We start from the raw sequence: 24,256 nt of genomic DNA on the forward strand, positions 1-24,256 counted from the left end.
CCTGTGATCCCCGCCTCTCCAAGTTGTCCTTCCTGTGTGGCTTAGTTACTAGTGGCCAGTGCTCTTGCGAGGAGAATATCAACTCTTTCTGTTTTCCTAGGCTGGCACTTGAGAAATGGCAAGCAAATGTGCTCATTCCTTCAGCCAGAAAGAAAGCCATCCAGCTCAGCCTGTGATTAGAACAAATGGCCATGCCTCTGAAAGGCCTTGCAGAAACAGACCGGCCAAAACATCCACCAGCACCTTGACAACCATCGGGGCTTGGAAACCCAGAAAGTGCTTTCATTCTGGGGCCAAGGCAATTTGTTGATAGACAGAGATGATTTGTGCATACTAACTTAGAATTTGTTTTTCCCCCAAATGACTCACTTTTGTCTCTCACAGGCTTTGTAAAACTCCATATGGAGCTAGTTCAAGTTCACTGAACTGTTTTGTCTAGTTCCAACTATTCTCTTGGCACTAACAAATCAAAAATAAACAACAGTAATGCAGTGGAAATGAACCTTTAGTAATTTGCAGCTTCAAAAAACATCTTCCTGGCATGCCTACCTTTATGTTGTCGGACTGTGGGTAAGAAAGTTAAGGACTTACTATCACCTTAAATTATTTCTGTAGTACTTGCATTCTGAAACAGCCAGAGAGCTCTGAGGATCTGTTTTTAGGAAAGCTTTAATTCTTCACCCTCTTTCCCACTTTCACCTCTTTGTTAAGGTTAGCGCCTGAAATTTATTCTGACAAACGATATTAAAAGAAAACCCAAATCAATTTCTGACTCTCACTGACTTAGACAATTGTTACTGTGGCAGCTTTCCTCCTACCGATCATTCTTTCCCCTTGCATAATAAAATGTATTTAATTGAATCTGCCTTTTTTTCTTAGAGAAATTCAGTCTGAATTTACGCAGACTGTTGCAGTGATCTTAAATAAGTCTTTGTTTAAAATGCCTTGTGCTGAGGTCCACAAGCAGCAGCATACTGAGATATGCTTTTCTTTTGAACTTGGTGGCTGATAAACTTGATCAAAGTGAAGTCACATTAATTGCACACACTTTGTTTACAGAACATTATTTGGAAAAGCTAAGCAATCAAGCAGTGAAGTGAAAATGCTTCAATAATGCATCATATTGCTTGGCAAACACCGACTCCTCAGGGAGTAAATGTATTTTTTCAGAGCAGTGATGTCCTTGGAAGCATTCTACCTAGAGGACTGATGCTTTCAAAACTTTTTGGTCTCCAACCACTTAATTTTCGGGGGAAATATAAAACTGCAAGTATTAAGCAAAAATGGTAAGAACTCATGTAGGTCGGGTATACTGTTTTTCCAACCAAAGCTATAGGTTCTTCGAATGTGCTGTAGAGTGAAAGGTAGTTGTCATCGTGTTCCAATGCTGGTACTCTCACAACTGCTTTCCGATTACAGGTCACTGGGTAATGCCGTATTGTAGAGGTCACTGGGTAATGCTGTCTACATTGCGAAGGCTTTTAAATTTAGAACAGGAATGTTAATAATTTAAAGCTATCATACTTTTAATGTATCAAAACTTTGAGTCAGGTGCTGGCTTATTCTCCCTGTCACCATTAACGTGCCCTGAATACCCCTTGCATGCAACAAGCAGCCTGTAATTTCAAAAGAAGGAGATGAGATCAGATTCCTAATGACACTAGGGACAGCCCCAAGAGTGGAAGTAATTTAATAGTCTCCCCTGCCTCGGAAACACATGGAGTACATAGTTAGTCAGTCTCACCATCCCTTATTTTATTTATAGTTACTTATCTTTAAAAAGTTTGGCATTAGCATTTGTTTCTTTTTCCTCAGATTCAAAATCTAATCCTATGAGTGTGCCATAAGTGGAGGAACTCAGTTTAAATTGCTTATTTCACTCCTGTTTTTAAAGGGTGAAGTGTAAAAATCATCCTTGAAATGTTACTCAGATTGAAACTTGCTCTTTTCCATGCACATTAAAGACAGTCACATCTGTGAACAACAAAGAATTCAATTAAAACTTGCAAACTGAAGTTGTCCTAGACCAATTATATTTAAACTCAAGTATAGCAAAATGTGAGAGGAGAGAAGTTGAGGGGAGTGAAATGTAAAAAGCAATTTAAAAAATTATAACTACACAGAACATGGAGTTTATTCTTATATATTCATTCATTGTTGTATTATTTTTCATAAGGACAACTGTAAACCAACTTTTGCCCCACCCTGTGTAAATACACACACACACACACACACACATGCACACATTGGGCTTCTTTGTGAAATTCCATAAGAAGCTAGGCTTTCATAGCTTTCAGATAGAATCACTTTCCTAAACTATTCCTTTTAAGTATCAAAAACCTCTGGCAGATGGAGAAGTCACTTCAGTTTATTGTGATCACTCACTGCATTAGGAAAACTCACCTGAAAGAGAACTCAGACTATAAAGCTGGGCATCTCCTCCTTTGTCTTCACAGGTTATTTTTAAAATGTTAGACACTTCACCACAACTACAACTTATCAACCACTAGCCAAGGCTCAACATCAGTTTCCATCTCTTAAGTTGTCTAGAAGCCTGCACAACCATAATCTACCATGATTTCAGCCAAGAATCTCTTGGCTTTATCATTTTGCAAAAGGGCAACATAGAGACTGGGAATAGGCAGGACGGCCGTCACTCAGCATCCAGAAATGCTGCTTACAGGCCCTATTGTGGGGAGGGATGGTAGGAAAAATACAGAAGCATTTCTAAGAATGATATGCATGTGCTTTCTCTAACAGTGAGTGGCAGAGCCTCTCCTAACATTTTGGCCAAACTGGTTATTAAACTTTCATTATTACCTGGAACTAAAATTTCTAGATGGCCTGCCAAGAAGCAAACTGACAGCTGTGATTAAAATGGCCAACGTCACAAGAATTTAACATTTTACATTATGACTTACACACAGTACATGCCCATTAAGCATTTTATTGATTGAATTTGTCTTGAAATGAAATCGCAAAACCCAATGCCCATCTTTTTGTGGGTCCTGCTGACAGATTTTGTTACCTCCTCTCTCCTACGTCTTTTTAAAGAGTTGTTGGTAAGTTCCAAATTCTGCAAAAGAAGTTATTTAAACAATGCAGAGATGTTATGTGAAATCTGGGGGCAGATCTTCCAGGTGAGAGCAAAAATAAAGCCCTTGCCTGTGAACCTGCGAGTCTCCCACAACAAAATGCAGCTCATCACCAAAAAATGCTCGGCAGGGTACCATGTGAGCAGGTGAAAAGTGAAACCAGTAAACTCTGGGCTTTCCTCCAGACAATTTCTGCCAGAAATTCTCCTGTTTCTACATAGCTGCACTAAGCAATTAAAAAAGTGTTGTAGCCAAAAAAAATTCCAAATACATTAATGTCTTTATCACAGTTCATTCCAAAAGAAAATAACTAGTCCTTTCAGCCCAGCAAGCCAAGTCTAGGCAGAACATTCAAACACCAACACACACACATGCACACACACACATTTCCTTGAAGGACCATTTCATCACAAATAGTATCCTACTTGATTCTCAAGACCTAGGAGGAAGACCTCAGTAGGGTTTCAGGGTGTCCCAGTGCACTCTCCAGTTGGAAGCCTACCAAAAAAAGCAGATGTGGCAAAAAGCCCTAGGTTCTGTTCTGCACCTGTACAGTGCCTGAGAAAAAAGTCATGAACTTCACCAGGCCCGATTACTGTTGTTACAGAAAATGTCTCAAGAGGGGAAATGAAAAATGCTAGTGCTTTAAAGCACTTTCACTGTTCTTTATAAAATTTCAAACTTGAGTGTGGAGTTGATATGTGGCTTAGAACAGACAAAAATACCATCACCTATCATGACCAGTCAGTCTCCTGAAACACATATGCGTGCACGCACACGCACACAAAATTCCTAACACCCAACCATGGATAGTCTCAAGGACTCCAACCGTAGTCTTCTGCATTTATCTTACCACAATCCTTCAGCTCTCAGTTGCATCCATATTACACCCAAATATATCACTATGTAATAATATATAACATATCATTGTATAACAATAAAATATAATATTGTTATTATACTAGCCTCATATGTTAAATACTACTAATAATGATAATAATAGCAAAAGCTTATGAAGCACTTACTATGTAGCTGGCACTATTCTTTTAATAACTTTCCAAATATGAATTTATTTAAACTAAAAAAAATGCTATGAGGTGACTACTATTAGCACCTTCATTTTCATATGAGCAAATCAGCACAGTGAAGTTGAGCAATTTGCCAAGGGCAAACAGCAGGTAAGTTTAGGAGCCAGAGTTCAAAATCAGTCTGGCTCCAAGGTCTGTGTTCAATTGACTAGGGTTTGCCTGACAGCATTTCTGTATCCCAGCAAGGTGTACGTGGGGTTCCTTTGGAAACACTTGGGCCCTAAAAAATGATGTTTTTGTGATTCTGGTAAACTGAGGCCACTTCACATATCCTAAGTTCTGTGGTTAAGGAATATAATAAAGACCATCCAGAGATCTTGAATAGAAATGAGATGTTTTTATCAAGGAAGGAGAAAGGAAGATTGAAAGAGCCTAGCACATCATTGTTGAAATCCTTCTAATTTCAAGGCTTAATTAATTATTGATTAATTAATTAATCAATTAATAATTAATTAATTATTCAATTAATAAAAATGTAAAGATGGTATCAATAATAAAAATTTTCATATCAACTCCTGGAACTCCTTTTATATATCTATCTATGGGAGAATAATCCTGTAGAAATGTTGATTATTATATTATTTATTATATTATAGTCTTTTATTATTTTAATAAAGATGTAGCTTGGCATTATTATTTTAATAAAGATGTAGCTTGGCATTTTCTCAATACAAGCAATCACAAAATTGTGCATCAGGCTGTGTATACAAGGGTACACAAAGGGTAAAATGAGGTATATTTATGGATGAAACTGTGGTTATTGGTCGTTGTTTGAGGACTACTCATCATTCTCTTAACATCCAAATGATTGAGAATATGAAAGAAATACAGAATAATATGCAGGCACAGGTAAACCATGATTTACACAAAAGAATATACACATATAGACATATATATACATCCATAAGCATAATTGAAAGAAATGGTTATATAACATAATGACATAGTCAAGAAGCTGGGCCCAGCTGATCCAAAATGGGGAAGTAAATGAAAACAGGTAAAAATTGAAGCCTGAGACAATTTATTGCTTCTCTTTAAAGGGTGGAGTATAAGAAACTATAAAGAGTAGTTTTGAGTTGACAATTCCAGTAGCTGGACTAGATCTTTTCAGGAAAAAAAAAGATTGTAACCAAAACACAAACACATGCTTTCTTTTCAAATTTCATTTCTCTGATATTTTACAGTGTACGAATGATGGCTGTTGTCCAGCTCTAGGTGACAGATGGATGATGAATTCTGAAATTATTCCTACTCCAGAATGAGTAACTGAAGCAGACACACACTAAACACAGTTACATTCCTAAAAAGCAATGTCTTGGAGTCTTTGGGGACTTAGGAGGATGAACACACTTCCTACTGAAGAAGTCAGGGCTGTAAGGAGGTTCTGTTCCCACCCTGATTACCTGGAAGGGCACAGGGGCAGACAGAACCAATTAAGCAGCTGATTGGGTTCTTTGCTCTGCCTGTGGCATTCCTGGCTCCATCCCCTGCGCTGCAGCTGCAAACTGCGACAGGGATCCACCCACCCGTCTACACATCAGAACAGCCGCTCCTACCTTACCCAGGCCTCAGGGAATGGCTTGGACTCCCACAGAGGCAGACAATGAACTTTAAATAAAGTACGGAGCTGGAGCAGACAACCTTGAATAACATCGAACAGACACACTTTATTTTTGGCCCTTTCCCAGAATATTCCACTTTGACAATATGACTCTTGTGTCCACAGGCAAAAATTGTAACTTGCAAAACAGATCAATTAAAAAGGTAATCCTTAGCCCTTAGAAAAAGACTTTTCACTGTTTCACTAAAACACCTGCTTAATATAGTTACTCAAAATCTTCTAATTATTTGACCAAGAGGGTTGCTGGTTAGATAAAATAAGTTCGAATTCTTATAATGACAGTGATCACTAAAAACAAATCATCAATGACAGAGATACTGAATTATAATGCATTTCAATTGGGAAAGTGACTTTACTTATAAAAATTTAATATATGGAGTTTTTAAAAAAGACATAGCTACTCTGGAATGTGAGGTCTATCTATATTTTATTCAACAAAATTAAGTTTGTACAAATTACAAAATAATTGTTATTTAAACATTATTTTCTATTCAGTCTGCATAGATTAAACTTTAAATGAACAACATTGAGGACATGTTTGGAAACCATTTAAAATGTTGGACTTTACTTTTGTAATGAATGGTGATGTGATTTTTAAAAAGCTTTTCTGTGTTGGTAACTATCAAATTAACGCATTTAGATACACATGCTGATGTTTTCAGATTTGCGGGGAAGATGCTATTAGATCTTTGACTAACAGAGAAATGTCCCAAAATAATTTTTTTAGTAGTTGGTACTAGTTCTTTTTGCTTAAATCTTATGAGTTATTATTTCATGTTTCTGTGCCTCAGTTTTCTTATCTAGAAATTAAATTGTTGAACCAAATAGTCATTGAGATTCTTTGAGTTATCTACACAATAAATTCCTCTTTTTTAAAATTCCTCTTATCTTTGGTGACAGGTTAAGAAGCAGCTACTCCACCAGGAATTTGGATTGTCTACTGTGGGGCTCACTGGCAGATTATTTTTATGCCATTATTTAAGCCCATAAAGTCCCAAGAAGTCATTAAATATAGCCACACTGTCACTTGTGCCAAAACTGATACACTGAATTGACTCACTGAATTTCTGATTTTCAACTTTTTGTTAAGAAAACAAAACCTTTGCTCTTTTCATTGCCTAACTATCTAATTGTCATTATTCTTATTTACAGATGAAATGCTCAGGTTAGTTAAATTTATAAGAAATAGATTACAATGACTAGGGAAACAAACAACATGAATTTTTTACTCTGGAATTCATAGGTTGCATTTCAAAGAAGGAAGTGACACATTGGGCATATGTGGTATAAGAATAAATAAATATTTGCTATTTGTCCCTGTTCCTAGCACAGAGTTCCTAAACCCCTTGGAGCGTCCTGAGTGATAGGCCTTTAGCGTGCTAATGAGTGACTCCTGGACTCCCTACAGTGCAGGGGGGTGGAGATAACTTCCGGATGGTGCCTGGAGCCAGAATAACCAATCGAATGGTTAGAGCCCCATTTCCTACCACTGAGAAGAGGAGAGGGCTAGTGATTGAATCCAGTCACCAGTGGCCAATGATTTAGTCAACCACCCTCTGTACTGAAATCTTGATTAAAACCCTAAACAGCAGGGTTTGGTGAACTACCAGGTTGGTGCAGGTATTGATGGGTGGCAAGCTCAGGGAGGGTATGGAAGCGCTGCTCCACTCTGCCTCACGCTGAATTTGGCTGTGCTTGAGTTCAACTTGGGTTGGAGGCTGAAGTGGGGGCAAGCTGCGAGGTCTGCTTTAATTACTGGAGTCAGTGTGAGAATTGAATTGCCGTACACCCAGTTGGCGTCAGAGAATTGGAGAATTGGTTGGTGTCAATAAAATCAGAAAACACCATTCATTTGGCACTAGAAGTAATGTCTGCAAACAGACATATCACACAGTCCCATAAAGACCAAGAACTTATGCGGAATAAATCAGTGTTCTTAGAGTCATTTCTGAATCAGAAAAGTTTAAAGTTACTCACCACTCTGCAAGGGAAGAACCTCTGATTTGAATGAGCAAGTGTTTGTTTCAAAAATGAGAAAAACAAATTACAATTTAATTAAATTTCAGAGTGTAATTTGGATGCTTTCAAAAAAAGCGGTGGGAAGCAGATAAAAAGGACAATATAATGCCAATTAAATTCTGTCCCCCACCGATTGCTCAATCAAAAATCTTGAAATTACACTTCCAGACACTTATTAATAGTCTTCCTTGCTCTATGGATTACTGAATTTAGACAGGACCCCTAGCTATCAAACAAGTATAACAAATTGGTTTCTTAATGGTCAGATCTGTGTGTGTGTGCGTGTGTGTACGTGTGTGAGCAGGGGGCTACAAATTTCCAGCACCAAGGTTAACTGGGGAGTCCGACCCCAAATTGCTTCATCATAAGTAATATTTTACCAAACAAGTGAGAAGAATATTGATGTAGGACATTTTTCAATTGTGGTAAACGTAAGTGAGAAGACAAATGCTGTAGTTGTTGAATAGCAGACAGTGGCTGAGGCAGGAGACAATGGGAATGAGAAAGCCCTGAGTCGCCAAGCTGCCATCAGCCAGCGTCCAGCGCCCTGGTTACCAACAGAGGCCTCGTGGCACCCAGCAAGGCACCTGTGCATGCCCACCCCAGCAGCAGCTGACCGCTGTTTCACCTTGCTTCATTATTGTACTATTATAATAAGTTAGCATTGCAGCTTGACTCCTGGGTGAGAATCAAGGAGGATTGTGGGAAACCTCATGCGCAAAGCTTGAAAGTCTCACAACCACTTGCGCATGCGTTGTAAAAAGCCCGCCAAACAAAACAGAAGAATTCAGAAAAAAAACAGCCCCCTATAAAACCTGCACCTTGTGGGAAACGGGACCATTTTCTGCTAGCAGAAGTGGCCTGCTCTCCTATCTTGGGCAGTGTACTTTCTCTAATAAATCTCAGTTGCTTCACTTAACTCTGCTTGGGAAGTATAGTTTTCTCAATAAATCTCGCTTGCTTCACTTAACTCTGATTGTGTAGTCCATTCAATTCATTGTGCACAACCACCAAGGACCTGGACCCCGTCTCCCTCTGCAGCACTCTCAATGATAAACAATGGTAAATTACCTATAAATTTTGTGGGCCTTTCACCGAAAAGTAAATCTGAGGAAAGGCAACCGACCCTCTCCTCCTTTATAATCAAGGAAGACTTGAAGCCCAGATTGGGTTTTACATGACCATTTTCTGTAGTAAAACTCTCCATAATTATTTAAAAATGTCTACTTTTATTTTTCAGTTGGTTGAGGGGAGCTGTTTCTTAAAGAGGCCCAATGCTGGATGAAGTCAGAAACATTTACTCCAAACCCCAGAGGACACCTGTCCACTCGGCTGGCACTTTGCAGAAATGCACACATGTGAAATGCTGACTGACTTTCAGCAATGGATTCCGTTGTTCATTTACATGTTCACAACAAGAAGATAAAATATTTGTATATTAGGCGGGCATGTAGAGAAATATTTAAGGATAGAATTCAAGCCTTTCTCATTTCTCAGCCGATATTTTTGCCTCTCAGTGATTATATCTTTAAAACTCAAAACAGGTGCTCTGTCATGTTAAAATCCATGGTTGTGAACGTAGCAGAGGTAAATATTTTACTTGTCCTTTGGCACCCAACGCACAAAATTTTAAAATAATTCAAACAAACCACAGCTCATCAGTGACCAGATAGAGCTCTGGTAAAAATAAAATTTCTGTTCAGTACCAGCCAGCTAAATTTAAACCCCGTGTTATGTAATCTTAAAGTGCCCTTGCTTTCAGTTGGCGTGTTAAGAGATTCTGTTATAATGTCTCCCCCAAGCCACTCCAGTACGTAACATCTAAACACGCACAGCACAAGACCCACACAAGGTGTTCACAGGCAATCGAAGACTGGAAAAATTCGTTTGAAATATATGTAGGTCATAATACCTTTAAAGTAAAATCATAGTCTTCCTTCTTTAAGTTCGTAGGTACTGTAATTAGGGCTGGCAGATTCACCTGGCAGTGCTTTTATTAATTCTGCAAAACTTGTAAGAACCTGATTCTTTAATCCTTACTCCAGTCAAACTCCCAGAGGAGATGAGACTGCGGCTGGAGCAAGAAGTACAAGATCGAACTAAGGCTGGTGAAGGAATCATTTTCATACATCTCTCTGGGCAAACTGTAACAGCTGAAGGCATTTAAAACTCTCCCTTTCTCTCACTAAAGTTTAATAGTTCATGTTTTTAAATATATCTTTGCATATATTATCAATTTGTGCTCATAAAAATAAAATTAATTTTTCCCTTTAGCCATAAGCTGGAGTATAATTTTCCTTCATGACCATTTATCAAGTTTGACTCATTATTCTTCAATACTAAACACGAAAAATGCTAACTTTATGAAGAGTTTAATATAGGAAGCCCTAAATTCAATAATATAAAGTAATACTAAATATTGTCATAAAAACAAAATCCGACTGAATATTTCCTGTTATAACAAGTACAATTTGACCTATGGTCTTCCTTGATTTAAAGTAATCAGCAAGAACATTTTACAGCCCTGGGAGCAGACACACATCAATGACTATGCTACACGTACCTTTTGTAATAGTTAGTCTTAACCCCAAGTTCGTGGAAATTACAAATATCTTTACAGTTCTTCACAGAATAGTTTCCTCCCTTGTTTCGTGTACAGCGAATTTCCCAGTCCCCTGAAAGCGATTGGTGGCGTGGAGGCCAGCTCCACTGACGGGTCTATCAAGCAAGTGGACGAGACGGACGGATTTATTTTAGCCCTGTGTCTAACGGATGCAAGTTGGCACCTATTTTTAGGAACTGAGCTGGGTATAGGTGGGGCCTGAGTCAACCACTCTTCTCAGAAGTGTGTCTCCCAGGGCACTCTGCCTCGTACTGTCCTCGGTATGTATGTATGCAGGGCTGTAACACATGTGCAGTCAATCAAACTCTCTTCCCATCTGAAAAAGAACTGGCACCGATGAGGAAAAGAAGAGATGAAAGCACTGGAAATATTTGCATTTGTTTTAATAGTTCCAATCTTTTACGAGTCAAAAAATGAAAATAAAACATGTAGAAAAAGTTCCAATTTATTTTTGGTGGAATTTGGGTTCTCGGAAAGAGGAAACATAGTTTTTTTAATAAAGATTTTATTTATTTGTCTTTAGAGAGGAAGGGAAGGAGAGAAGGAGAGAAGTATCAATGTATGGTTGCCTCTCGTCCGTCCCCTGCCGGGAACCGGGAACTGGCCTGCAACCCAGGCGTGTGCTGTGACTGGGAATCGAACCGTGATTGTCTGGTTCGCAGGCCCGTGCTCAATCCACTGAGCTACACCAACTGGGGCGGAAACATAGTTTTTGCTTATAAAATGTTCTTAGGTACGGTAAACATCAGTTTGCGCTTTGGGGCTTAACATATAAAGCAAAACACTATTGGAGCGTTTATAGAGTAAGAGTTGCTATTTATTTTTAAAAATGGGGGACGAGGGGGTGAGAAGCCTCTCCCTAGTGAGAATAAAGGGCACACTTAGGCTGCTATTTACTCGGTTTGTTTTCATCACTGGGCATGAGGAAGAGCAGTCAGGGGAAAGGAGTCGCCTCACATGCTCCTGAGGGAATCATATTAATTGTCCTTTGCTGCCGCTCCACTTACTCAGCACACCCTGCCGAACTGACCCCGAAGGAAGTCAGGGAGTGTACCTGCAATCGCCACTTAGCTCCATAATACCAACATCTAATGCGTTCGAAAGAAATAGAAACCAACCAGCTTCTCCTATCTTTCCTCTTTTCCACAATTCTCCTAGTTGGATGTTAAGCGTGTATCCAAATAATCTCACAACAAATCCAAATAAGAGGAAATTGCCCTCTGACTTAAAGAAAGTACCTGAGTTGTACACTGTTTATTTCATACAAAAGGCTTACCAAGGAGCTATTTACCATATTGCTTCCTCATGAAGATCAGCAGTAATACACTACATTCTCTTCCATATACAATACCGATTTCCGAGCAGCAGTGGTATTCCGGCTGCTGAACTCTCAGGAAGTTTCTCGAATGGTGGTCCTGTATGCTCCTCCAGAGTTTTCAGGACCAGGAGTTAGTATAGTCTAACTATTTCAGATTTGTGCTATCCGGGGGTAGCTACTGGACACATGTGACTACTTAAATTTTAATTGATGAAAATTAAATAACATTAAAAATTCACCTCCTCAATTTCGCTAGTCACATTTTAAATTCCCAGTCACTAGTATGGCTACTACCAATGTGTCCAGGGTACCCCGCAGGCCACATGCATCCCAGGATGGCTATGAATGTGGCCCAACACAAAATCATAAATTTACTTAACACATTTTTTTGCTCCTCAGTTTCCGTTAGTGTTTGTGTCCTCAATGTATGGCCCAAGGCCACTCCTCTCCTTCCGGTGTGGCCCAGTGACGCCAAAAGCTGGGACCCCCCTGTTAGTGCCCATACAGAACACTTCCATTACTGCAGAAAATTCTGCAAGACAACGGTGATGTATAGCAAAGGATTCCAGCACAGCTTTCACACTAAGTAAACTCTGTGACCTGGTGAATTCCACAGGTTCTCTAAGCTTCACTTTACTTTTCTGTCACTAAACAGGACTAAGTGTATATACTCACAGTGGTTGTTAGGAAGATTAAGTGACATAATACACATATAAAATGCTAATTCTAGATTGCATCTAGAATAAATATTTGTTTAAAATTTATTATTATTCTACCTTCTATATACTTAAGAAAATAGCACTACATCTAAAACAGTAATAGTTCAATTTAAGTCATGAGGAGATGGACCCTACAATGCAAACCCAGTCATCTTTACTCTCGTATTTGCACATAGATGCTGATGGTGCTTATTGTGGTTAAATATTGTTACTTATTCAAAGGTCTAACTTCTAGCTTCTTCATTTTTCTCTCCTCATTCAAAAGTACCTGCTTTTTTATTTTATCACAGTGATAGACTTTTATACTTTTTTTTAAAGTTTCTTTCAAGATTGCCTTACCTCAAGCTTTTCATTTTTGCCCCTTCAGGAAAGAAAAATAGGTTTGGTTTAAACAAGTACACACAAATTGTTTTCTTTCATATTTTTCACATTATATAATTTCCAATGTTTATAATAGTCCAAAGGCTCAATAATTATACATTGCTAAAAGAAAAAAATAATTGATAGGAAAAAAAGCTTGGTAGAATATTATAAAATAGTCGATAATGGATTAAAATAAATAAATCTTAGATCCTTATTGGCATACATAAATTGACTAACCTAAGGTCAAAGAAAATATTTCAGTTATAGAATTAGTTAGTTATCATACAGCATGATTTATTCATTTAAGTTATGAGGACAGTGAAAACATTAGCACCTAGATTCTTACCAGTCATTATTTTAGTTGTTTCAGACACTGATTTTTCTCTTTTATTTAAGAGCAATATAATAAATTACTATGAATGCAATGGATGGATGGTGGATAGATAGATGAACTGGTAAATGGGGGATAAATAGATAGGTGGATAGATAGATAGATAGATAGATAGATAGATAGACAGACAAGTAGAAGGATCCATGGGGTGATTCCTGGTATCAAAAATCTTAGAAAGATTAAATGGAAAATGTTGTTCCCTACCCAATCCATAAACATACTTTAAATTATATTCACAGATAGACAGATACCTCTATCTATTAAAACCTGTGTTGTACTCAGTGAAACCTACATTAAGGCTGTTGCTTCTAATGAGGTGGAGTAATTAGCATCAGACCGATGCTCCCACTAAGAACAATTAGAAAAGCTGGATCGATTACAGAAATAATATATGTAAGGCATCAGAGATCAGCCAAATAATAAGGACCAGAGGGAGTATAATTCAAGAAAGGCATGGAACTTGCAAATGTGAGCTGAGGCTTTGAGACCGTCCCTGGAGGATTGCTGTCAATTCCGCATGCAGCTGGGGCTAAGAATATGAGCTCAGCCCCAGAAGAGCACTGCTGACGGGAGACAGAAGAACAGAAAAGCTCGGGCGGTTACATGGGACTGGTGTGACAACATCGGAGAGTGGCAGGACCTCAAATGTTCTCCCCTTGATATTTGCTAGGTTTCAAAATTTCACAGAGTAGCAGGCTACAATCATAAGCCCAAACACGGAAAAGTACAGTGAAATTCTCACACTTCTTCATTATACATAGGAGATATGAATCCACTAGGAATATAGGTAACAGTTAAAATTCCTCAAGGAAAGAACGTTTGACTCTAAAATAATCTGCAGCAACTGCTATGACCTGGAGGTGCTCCATAGTGTATAGTTAGCTAGAGGCTGAATAAAGGTCTTGTCCTGGCCCCTGGGAGATGGAAGGCGGATGATCAGCAAAGATTTTGGCACTTGATCAAGCCCAGGCTGAAAACATCGGTGGCTTAAGGGCACTCACACAAGTCTCCCCTCAAGATATTTGCCACCTTCTGAGGCTTCACAGGGTATAAGACTAAATACACAAGCTGGAGACCTCCGAAAAGTGGGGCAGATCATCCCTGCAGTCTCATTGCTGAGGAGAAAAGGGGTTGACAGGTTCTGAATAAAAACCTACATAAAGGTGGTCAGCCACTTCCCCCGCTCCACTCCGTCTGCCTAGCAGAGAAAACGCCGACCTTCTCTGATGAAAGGAATATCATCTGGAGCTTTTTCACCTTTGTTTTCAAAAACACAGTGCTTGACTTTCAATTTAAAAAAACACGAAGCTTGCTTAGAGTACGTGTTCACTGACAGTGAAGAGGAAAACAACAGAAAGCAGCAGATGTTGTAGATATTTGACTGACAGGCTGACTTTAAAATGATTACAACTGATATATTTATGAAAATACAGGAAATAACTAAGTGTAGAAAGTGTGGAGATGTTCATGAGAAAGTTAAAATTACAAAATAACAACAACATGGAAATTAAGAACTCAATGAAAGGTTTAACAGCAGATTGGAGACAGCAAAAGACAAGTTTAGTAACTTGAAAGACAGGTAGATAAGAAGTAGAAAGCTTTGGTTTAGATATTTCATATTAAGTGTCAAAAAGTACTCACTAGATTTTCTGCAGCAATATGACACTCTCGGATCATATAGCTATAGTCCATTAAAATAGAAGTGTTTTTGCATATGCAGCTGACAAGCGACATCTACATTTTTTAATACTTGTTCAGTTTATGCTTGAGTGAGTGGCAATGTGCCACCCACCATGGTCCCAGTTTGCTTCTGTTATCAACTAGCCCGGTTTTCTCCACACACGGAAATCCACGCCTTATTTAGGTCTGTGATAAAGAACACTTAACAAAACGTAGCCTTAGTATATTAAGTCATACTATAGATAAAGACCTCTCCCCTAGATGAAACTAATATATGAATTAAATCCACTTATGAATCCATATTTGTTGGTGTTCTTGATATCCTGAAACAAAATGTATCTGGTTAGGGGCTTTCAAAATTCTATGTACTTTTGTACTAGGTAATCGGTCATCTTGAATTTATTCCCTTTTCTACTTTTGCTGGTTCTCCCATTTGTTGGCTAAAGCCTATTCTTGACATAAAAGATAGATGTACCTAAGAATTCATTTAGTTCACTTCTTGTTTGTTAGTATTAAAAGCTTCCATGAAGAGCAATAAATCTTTCTTATTCCTTTAATTTTTATTTTTTAAAGATTTTATTTATTTATCTTTAGATGGGAAGGGAAGGAGAGAAGGAGGGAAATAGTGTATGGTTGCCTCTCTCGTGAGTCCCCTGCTGGGAACTGGCCCGCAACCCAGGCATGTGTCCTGACTGGGAATCGAACTGCGGTTGTGTGGTTCTCAGGCCTGCGCTCAATCCGCTGAGCTACACCAGCCAGGGCAATATAGTTTTTACTTAATAATATATATACTCTATAAAGGAATTGTACCAGGAATTTAATTATGTGATTTACATTTACTTTTTCTTGTTCTCACAGCAACCCAATTTGGTGTTACCAACTTTGTGGAGAAAGAAACTGAAGATGAGTGAAGTTAGGAACTGCTCCAAAGATTAAAAAAAAAAATTGTAATAGCCAGCAAAAGTGGGGATGAGACTAAATTCTGTTCATACTTTTACATCATTTGGGATATATTATTTATCCATTCCTGAGTCTGAAAGTTTCATCCAATCACTATTTAGTCTGTGAGATGCCATGCTTTCAGAAGCATCACCTCTTTCACACATTTGTAAGTGCTGTGGCCGAGGCGAGGGGTAGCCTACAACAGGCAGGCTCTGGGGAGACTCGCCTTGTTCATGGTGGCATAGCCTACAACAGGCAGGCTCTGGGGAGACTCGCCTTGTTCATGGTGGCAAAGTTAACTGTTAGTGCTCACCTGAAAGACATGAGGAAGGGGTGAATGGGACTTTAAGGCTGGAAACACTATATTTTAGCTATCTGATATGAAGTTTCTGGACCAGTAGGGCCTATCAATGTTTTTTAGAAAGGAAGAACAAAAATCTTAGAATTTCCAGATTTAAAAGTACTTGAATATATACATACTCAAATTCAATATTATTATCTAGCATACATAAAGTACTAGCATACTAACTAGAGTTTAATAATCTGCTTTGAACACTGTCGGTGGCATAATCCATTCAGTCATGTGAGCAGGATGAGGGTAGTAGTAATTGAATTGTAGCTGAACAGAATTAACTATAATTTTCACCTGTTCAAGTTGAATTCCATTAGGGTTACATCATGATGTTAAGGAAGTATGAATAAGGTGTTTAGACATATGACTCATATTTAAATCATATCTCATGATGTTGTGTAAACTGATCATATAATTTACCATGTAAACTAGGGTGCTTTTGAGAGTGAAAGGAACACTATTTATAACTATGTTAACACAACAGAACCATCTGGGGTAGTCAAAGGCATCTGGATAGGGATGCGTAATCACCTGATAATGAACCAAATGAAAAACTTCTCTTGACCTTCTCATCAGAGTACACACTCAGAGAGATTTCTAGTGATCTGCCTCTCAATATTAAAAATAAAGAGAAAAAAATGTCTTCACTAGGTACCTCAGTGTGTGCATCATCCTAATTCTTTAAATATACTTTTGATTCGACACATCCCTTATGAGAAAAACCTGGGAAAAATAAAAGAACTCTAGGGAATCTGTGCAATTATATCCTGAAAAAAAAAGAGGTGAGTTGTAATTAGGGAACTATCTGATTAAAAAATGGCAGAGGACTAGCTGCTGTTGATAGGCTTCTTACTAGCTTTCAATTAAAATACTAAAAAAGAAAAAGCAACACAGGATAGCAAAAATTGGTAGTAATGGGAGTGTGTATGTGTATTTGTGTGAGAAGGAAAATGAACACAGACAAAAATGAGGAGGAGGAAAGGAAAAAGAGAAAAGAAGGAGGAGAAGAAAATTTCTGCTGAGATTTGTACAGAATTTCCAATACTAGTTATTGAGAACGACAGACACAGTAAGTCAACACATCATAAAGAGGCACTACTACGATAAGGAGCATTGTCTTGATGAGGCAAATTATTCGGGTAGCTTTGAAAATTAGTTTATTTCTAAAATAGCTGAAAAAGTTACAACTTACATTCCTGATGTGTTCCAAAAAATTCAGGAGGAGAGACTTCTACAGAACTCTAATAGGTGTTATTAAAGAGAGAATAGGATCAAAAGAAAAAAAATGGAAAAAGGAAAGCTACAATAAGTAGGAAGAAAATATAAAAATCAATAGAAAAACTAAAAGAGCATTTGAGATTATAGAGAGCACATAGGAAAAAGTGAAATAAAATCTATCAGTGAAGTGGAGAAACCTCTGAGAATTTTTGCCATAGTACACGAGCAAAATCAAAGAGATAAAAATGATGGCTTAGATAATGGTAAATATGAAGGATGTAGATAGGATCAAAGAAACATTACTGTTTCAGAAAGAGAAAGGAAAATAGCAAAGAAATAAATAACTAAGTTTAAAAGGAAATGTTTCTGAGCTAGAGAAAGATCTGAGAGTATAAAACCGGAGGCTCGTCAAGACACCTGGATATGCCCTTATACATTTTTGAACTTTAAAGATAAAAATGTAACTAATGAAGAAAAAGACACGCTGGCCTCAGGGTTCTTCACAAAGACCCTGTATACTAAGACAGAGTGAAATATTGTATATAAGATGTTTTTCTTTTGTTTATTTTTGAATGAAGAATTTTCTTTATAGACAAGCTTCTGTTGTTTATTAGGGAAATAGAGACCTATTTTAAATACATAAACATTTTCTCAGATAAAAATAACAATCACTATAACCTCACTGGGGCAGCACCTAAAATATATCTGCCAGCCCAGGAAGGTGCTTCAAAATTCAGAATAGAAGAATGGGAAACTTAGTGTATGAAACAATTCCCTAAAACCAAACAAATATTGTAACTGTAGTATAAAAAATTGAATGTAAATGCAAAAAAATCTTTGAAAAAATATATATGGAAAATAAGAGAGTTTAGCACCCACCTTACCTTATCTCATCTTAATGATGTAGTGGTACAGAGCTCTAGTCATGGATTAAAATAAACCCTGTGCCATTAAATGCCAAGAATGGAGGTTTTTTTGTGTGTTTGGATTTTTGGGAGATTGATGAATTTATTCAAGCAGTCATTTATGTATTCATTTATTGAGTAAGCAAGTTATCAAATATTTATGGGGCACCTGTATGCCAAGTGCTGTGCTACATACAATGTTTGAGGATAAACAAAACATTAATGTGCTTTAGAAAACACACACACACACACACACACACACACATATATGGGATAAGTTTATGGAGGGATAGAAATAAGTGGTATGAGAAGAGAAATAAGACTTTGAATGGTGAAGGTAAGCACTTCAAGGTGTGATCAAACTTTAAATTCCACCAGAATAAATATAAGAAAAAGTCAGGTGAAAATTTTGGTATACCAATATGCTACAGTAGCCCCAACAAAAAATGTTTAATTTACAAAGCTGCGTAAATTCAAAGGCTTATGAATCTGGCATTAAAATCAACCTTTCTAAGTGCAATAAAAATAATGGTTCTAACTCAAACAACAATGTTTAGAAAGTATAACAAAATAGAAGAAATTCCCCAAACTTTACACCCTTGAATAATTGGAAAAATTATTTCAAAGGCTCACTTTATACTTCAAAATATATTACAAGCCAGTAAAATACTTAAGTCTAAAGGCAATAACTATGAAAAACAGAGGTATGCGTTTTTCAAAGTTATATATAGACTACATCTCACACACCACAAGAGTACGTATAAATAAACCTCTCTGTGAGCCCAGACACCCGGTCATTTTTCGTGGAGGCGACAGATTGCACTTAAGTTTTTCCGTATCCTGAAATGTTCTCTCTACAAAAGCACATATATGGGTTTATATATGCATAAAGCACATCTATATATATGTATATATAAAACTATACTTTAATTTTTATACAATGGAAAAATTATATACTCAGTGGTCCACATTTGCTCTTTTTGAAAAACTTAACAATATTGCAAATCCATTCCCATCTCCAAAGCAAATAAAATCATTTACCATAAGTCATTTACCATAAATTAACTGAAGAAGCATGTTTGACCACATTGAATATTCGTTCATGATTAAAAATTTTCAACAGGGTAAGAATAAAAGGAAACTTTTTAAACTTTATAACCAGTATGTACAGAAAACCCTATGTTAACATTACATTTAATGGTAATAAATGAACACTTTGTCTTTATTAAGAATGAGACAAAAATGTCTATTCTCACCCCTTCCACTTATGATACTGGTATGCCTTACCAACATAATAGGGCAAGGAAAAAAATATGAGACATATTGGTTAGAAAGGAAGAAGTATAACTAATATTGACAGAATGACCACATATTTGAAAACCTCCAAAATTACTATAACTAATAAAACTATAATCAAATACCAATCCACATCTAGTAGGATGTAGTATATCATTGCACATCCTGTAGAGCATCAATTTTTAAAATGTGTATTTCTTTTTTAAAAAAATATTTTATTTATTCACTTTTAAGGAGAGGGGAAGGGGAAAGTGTGGGAGAGAACCATCAGTGTGTGGTTGCCTCTCATGTGTTCCCTACTGGGGACCTGGCCTGCAACCCAGGCATGTGCCCTGACTGGGAATCGAACCGGCAACCCTTTGCTTCACAGGTCCGTGCTCAATCCACTGAGCAACATCAGCTAGGGCTAAAATGTGTATTTCTATATGCTTTTACACATGTGTAAGCATAGAGAAAAAACTAAAAGGAAACACACTTATTTCTCTCTGAGTAGAAATATCAATGACTTTTACTTGATTTAAACTTTCTCTATTTCCTAGTAGAAAGTTACACATTAGATTTAAAATAAGAACAAAAAAACAAACCTCCCTTAAATTTTTTTTGAATAAGAAACATGCTGTCATTTTCCATTAGACAATATATATTTAAAGGTAGATGAACTTTTAAAGGCCAGATATAGTTTATGTTTCATTTTTTTGTTGTCTACATGTGCAAATAAGAAAAACCACTAGATTTTTTAAAGGATTGTTTATTAACAATCTTCTTCCCCTCAAACTTGCATGTCACTCTCCTGTCTTCTAGGATTGTGGAGATTGAATACTCTGTACAGCTTGATATTTGCTTTTTTGTATGTGAATGATTTTCTTCCCAGGATGCTTGTAGATTTTTATACTTTATTCTAGATATTTAAGTTGTTCTTACTGAGAGTAGTAACTTAATAGAATACAACAACAGTATTGTCAAAAGGAGAATTATGTATGTGCCAGTTATATTCCAAGCACATTGCAAACTTCATCCAATATAATCTTCATAAGAAATATGAGATAAGTCTTATTTTTTGTTTGTTTGTTTTTTAATGAAGAAACAGAGATACAGAGAGGTTAAATATTTTCTCCAAAAAAAAGGTATAACAGGAAGTGGACCCAAACTGTATAATCCCAAATTTAATGATTTTTGATTACTAGTTTGTAAGTCTTATCTTTATAATCATGAGCAAAACATTTGATTTCAAAATTCTTTCTTTTAGAAATAATCACATAAAATATATTTTAAATGACTTCATCCCTGATATAAGAATAAAATATGTAGCCCCAACTGTGTGGTTGTGACAAGTAAATGATACGATATAATTTATCTAAGTATTGTTTGACAAACGAATGTTCCATTGGCCATTCTATTCCTCTAAGTTCCAAACCTATCCTCTGTGGCTCCACTAGCAATGCTAGAACATTTCTCCCTTGCCAGCTGGTGGAAGAGTGAACTTCATCAGTGGAGGACCCTGGAAGGATCCCTGAAGAGAAACAGGTCTGGGTTTCTGTGCATCCTGTCTCCCGGCAGGCTCCTGCAGCGCCTTGCGGCCAGCAGCATACGGCACCTCTGCGTGGGCCCTCCCACGGCACCGGGCACGGGATGTCCAGGTCATCATCCCACCAAAGCCCTGCCATGAATGAACCTCTTGGCCAGTGAATACTGGGCAACAGTAGTGCCCTCTCCAGATAAGTTTGGATCTCAAGTCTTACAGGGTTTGGCCCTTTTCCAGACTTTTTAAATTGAAATATATTTGACATATGACATTGTGGAAGTTTAAGGTATACAACATGCTGATTTTATGCATTTATATATGCAATGCAGTTGCCATTTTAATCATTGCTGGCACTTTTGCTGGTACCTCTATCAAGTACTATGATAATTATCATTTCTTTTTTGTGGTGGGAATAATTAAGATCTCATCTCTTAGCAAATTTGATGTTTATATACAATATTGTTGTCTATAATCACTATGCTGCGCATTAGATCTGCAGGATTTACTTATGTATTAGCTGCAGGTTTGTACCCTTCCTTAAACTTCGCTCCTTACTCTTCCACTCTCAATCCCTGGTAACCACCATTTTACTCTGTTTTTACAAGTCTTTTTTTTTTTTTAGATTTACATGAAAGTGATGCTATATAGTATTTGTTTTTTCTGACTGAATTATCTCAGTGTAATGTATTCAAGTCCTATCCATGTTATCGCAAAGGGCAGGATTTCCTCCTTTCTCCTGGCTTACCAATATTTCATTGTCATGGCTTCTTTATTTATTCATCCACTGACAGGCAGCTCATTTCCAGAGCTTGGCTGTTGTGAAGTACGCTGCCAGACGTATGAGAGTGCACACATCTCTTCAGCATCCTGTTTTCACTTTCTTTGGATATGTACTCAGAAGTAGAATTGCGGGATCCTTCACGGCCATTCTATTTTAAATTTTTTGAAGAAATTTTACACTGTTTTCCATAGTGGCTACACCAATTTACAGTCCCACCAACAGTGCATAATAGTCACCTATTGTCCACATCTTCACCTTCACTTGTTTTTTCTTGTCTTCTTGGTGATAGTCATTCTAGTAGGTGTGACTGACTTGTTTCTTTCTTGGGTGCTATGTGTTACCCGTAGAGGTAGTGACTGGTTCCTTTATTTATATTCATTAGTGTTTTCTTTACCCTTTTGTTCCCAATCCCCTGTCGCCCCTATCTAGTGTTATAGTTAATAACTCCTATTTTTCTGTCACTTTTTTCCTTTTTATTGAATTTATTGGAGCAACATTGGTCAATAAATTATACAGGTTTCAGGTGTACAACTCTATAACACATCATCTGTATATTGTTTTGTGTGTTCACCACCTCTAGTCAAGTCTCCTTTCATCACCGTTTATCTTCCCTATCCCCTCGTCCAAGTCACCCCTCCACCCTACCCGGCAATTGCCACACTGTTGTCCGTGTCCATGTGTTTTTATCCTTTCTCCTATTTTGTTCACTCCCTCACCAACCCCCACCCCCAACCCTGAAACTGCCAGCCTGTTCTCTGTCCTTGTTCAAATCACTGTGTGGTTCCTGTCTTCTGATTGGAGCCTTACTGACAAAATGTTAAGTGAAATAAAATATAAATGGCTATTTTTGGTGGTTGAATAACCACCAAAAATGTACATATGGTACTTATTTCCAAATATCCCAGTCTTAAAATTCCCAAGTTTTAATAATATCATTGATATGCTGGTAACACTACCTATCTAAAAAACTGAGTAGATAATGCAATGTTTGTGAAGATGCTTCACATAGTGTGAGTATGCAATAAAAATGTAAATTATGACTAGATAGCAAACTCTTTGAGGGTGGGTCCATTTCTGTCCTGCCATTCATGAACACCCAGTGCCTTTCGCAGGGCCTGGTACACTGTGGGTGCTCAGTAAATGTTGGTTTGATGAACAGATGCATAAACACACTGATATTGCTCCATTTCATGCTCTTCAAGTCCATTTGAGTTAAATTTCAAAATGTCACATAAGTCTAGTTCTTTAAACTTGGCAAAATGAAATATATCATATGGTAAAAATATACTTAGTATCCTTTAACTGAGTCCCCAAATATTCTAGAATCTTGCTGCAAACACACTTATAAACAAGAACAGAAAATATGGAAGAAAAAAACATGGAGAACACTGCTGAATTTTTTGAACTGTAAGACACACTGGACCATAAGATGCACCTAGGTTTAAGAGGAGGAAAATAGGGAAAAAAAATTGAAACAAAAATTGTGGTAAAATATTTAATAACATAAATAACATAGGCTGCTACCCCCCCCCCCACAGTGAGCCAGGTAAGCAATATTTGGACTATAAGACGTAACCCCATATTCTTCTCAAATTTGGGGGAAAGTGCATCTTATAGTCCAAAAAGTATGGTATGTAGTCTCAGAGGCCAAAATTTACCTATTTTAAGGTTCATTTTAGCTATTTTAAGGTCCATTAGGTTACAAAGTAACCTAATAAGACATATAATTGACTACACATTTTTGTTATCTTTATGTGCAATTGTAGATACTGATGGCAACTGCGAATGTTACAGCATAATTAGAATACTGTTTTAAAGCATTTATTTATTTTTTTTGTTGTTCAATTATAGTTGTTCCCATTCCCCCCCACCACTGTCCCCTGCTGACCCACACCTCCCACCCTCAATCCTACCCCATTTGGCCTTGTCCATGGGTCCTTCGTACATGTTCCTTGATGACCCTTCCCCTTCTTTCCCCTGTTATCCCCCTGCCCCTCCACCCTCCTCTCTGGTAACTCAGTTTGTCCTTTATTTCCATGTCTCTGGTTATATTTTGCTTGCTTGCTTATTTTGTTGATTAGGTTCCACTTATAGGTGAGACCATGTGGTATTTGTCTTTCACTGCCTGATTTATTCCACTAGCATAATGTTCTTCAGTCATGAAGGGTAGGAGCTCCTTCTTTGTTTCTGCTGTGTAGTATTCCATTGTGTAAATGTATCATAGTTTTTTAATCCATTTATTTACTGATGGGCACTTAGGTTGCTTCTAGCACTTGGCTATTGTAAATTGTGCTGCTATGAACACTGGGGTGCATAGCTATTT

The sequence above is a fragment of the Sturnira hondurensis genome, unplaced genomic scaffold, assembly GCF_014824575.4.
Source record: "Sturnira hondurensis isolate 20B ecotype Veracruz unplaced genomic scaffold, ASM1482457v3 Scaffold0004136, whole genome shotgun sequence".
NCBI classification, from domain to species: Eukaryota; Metazoa; Chordata; class Mammalia; order Chiroptera; family Phyllostomidae; genus Sturnira; species Sturnira hondurensis.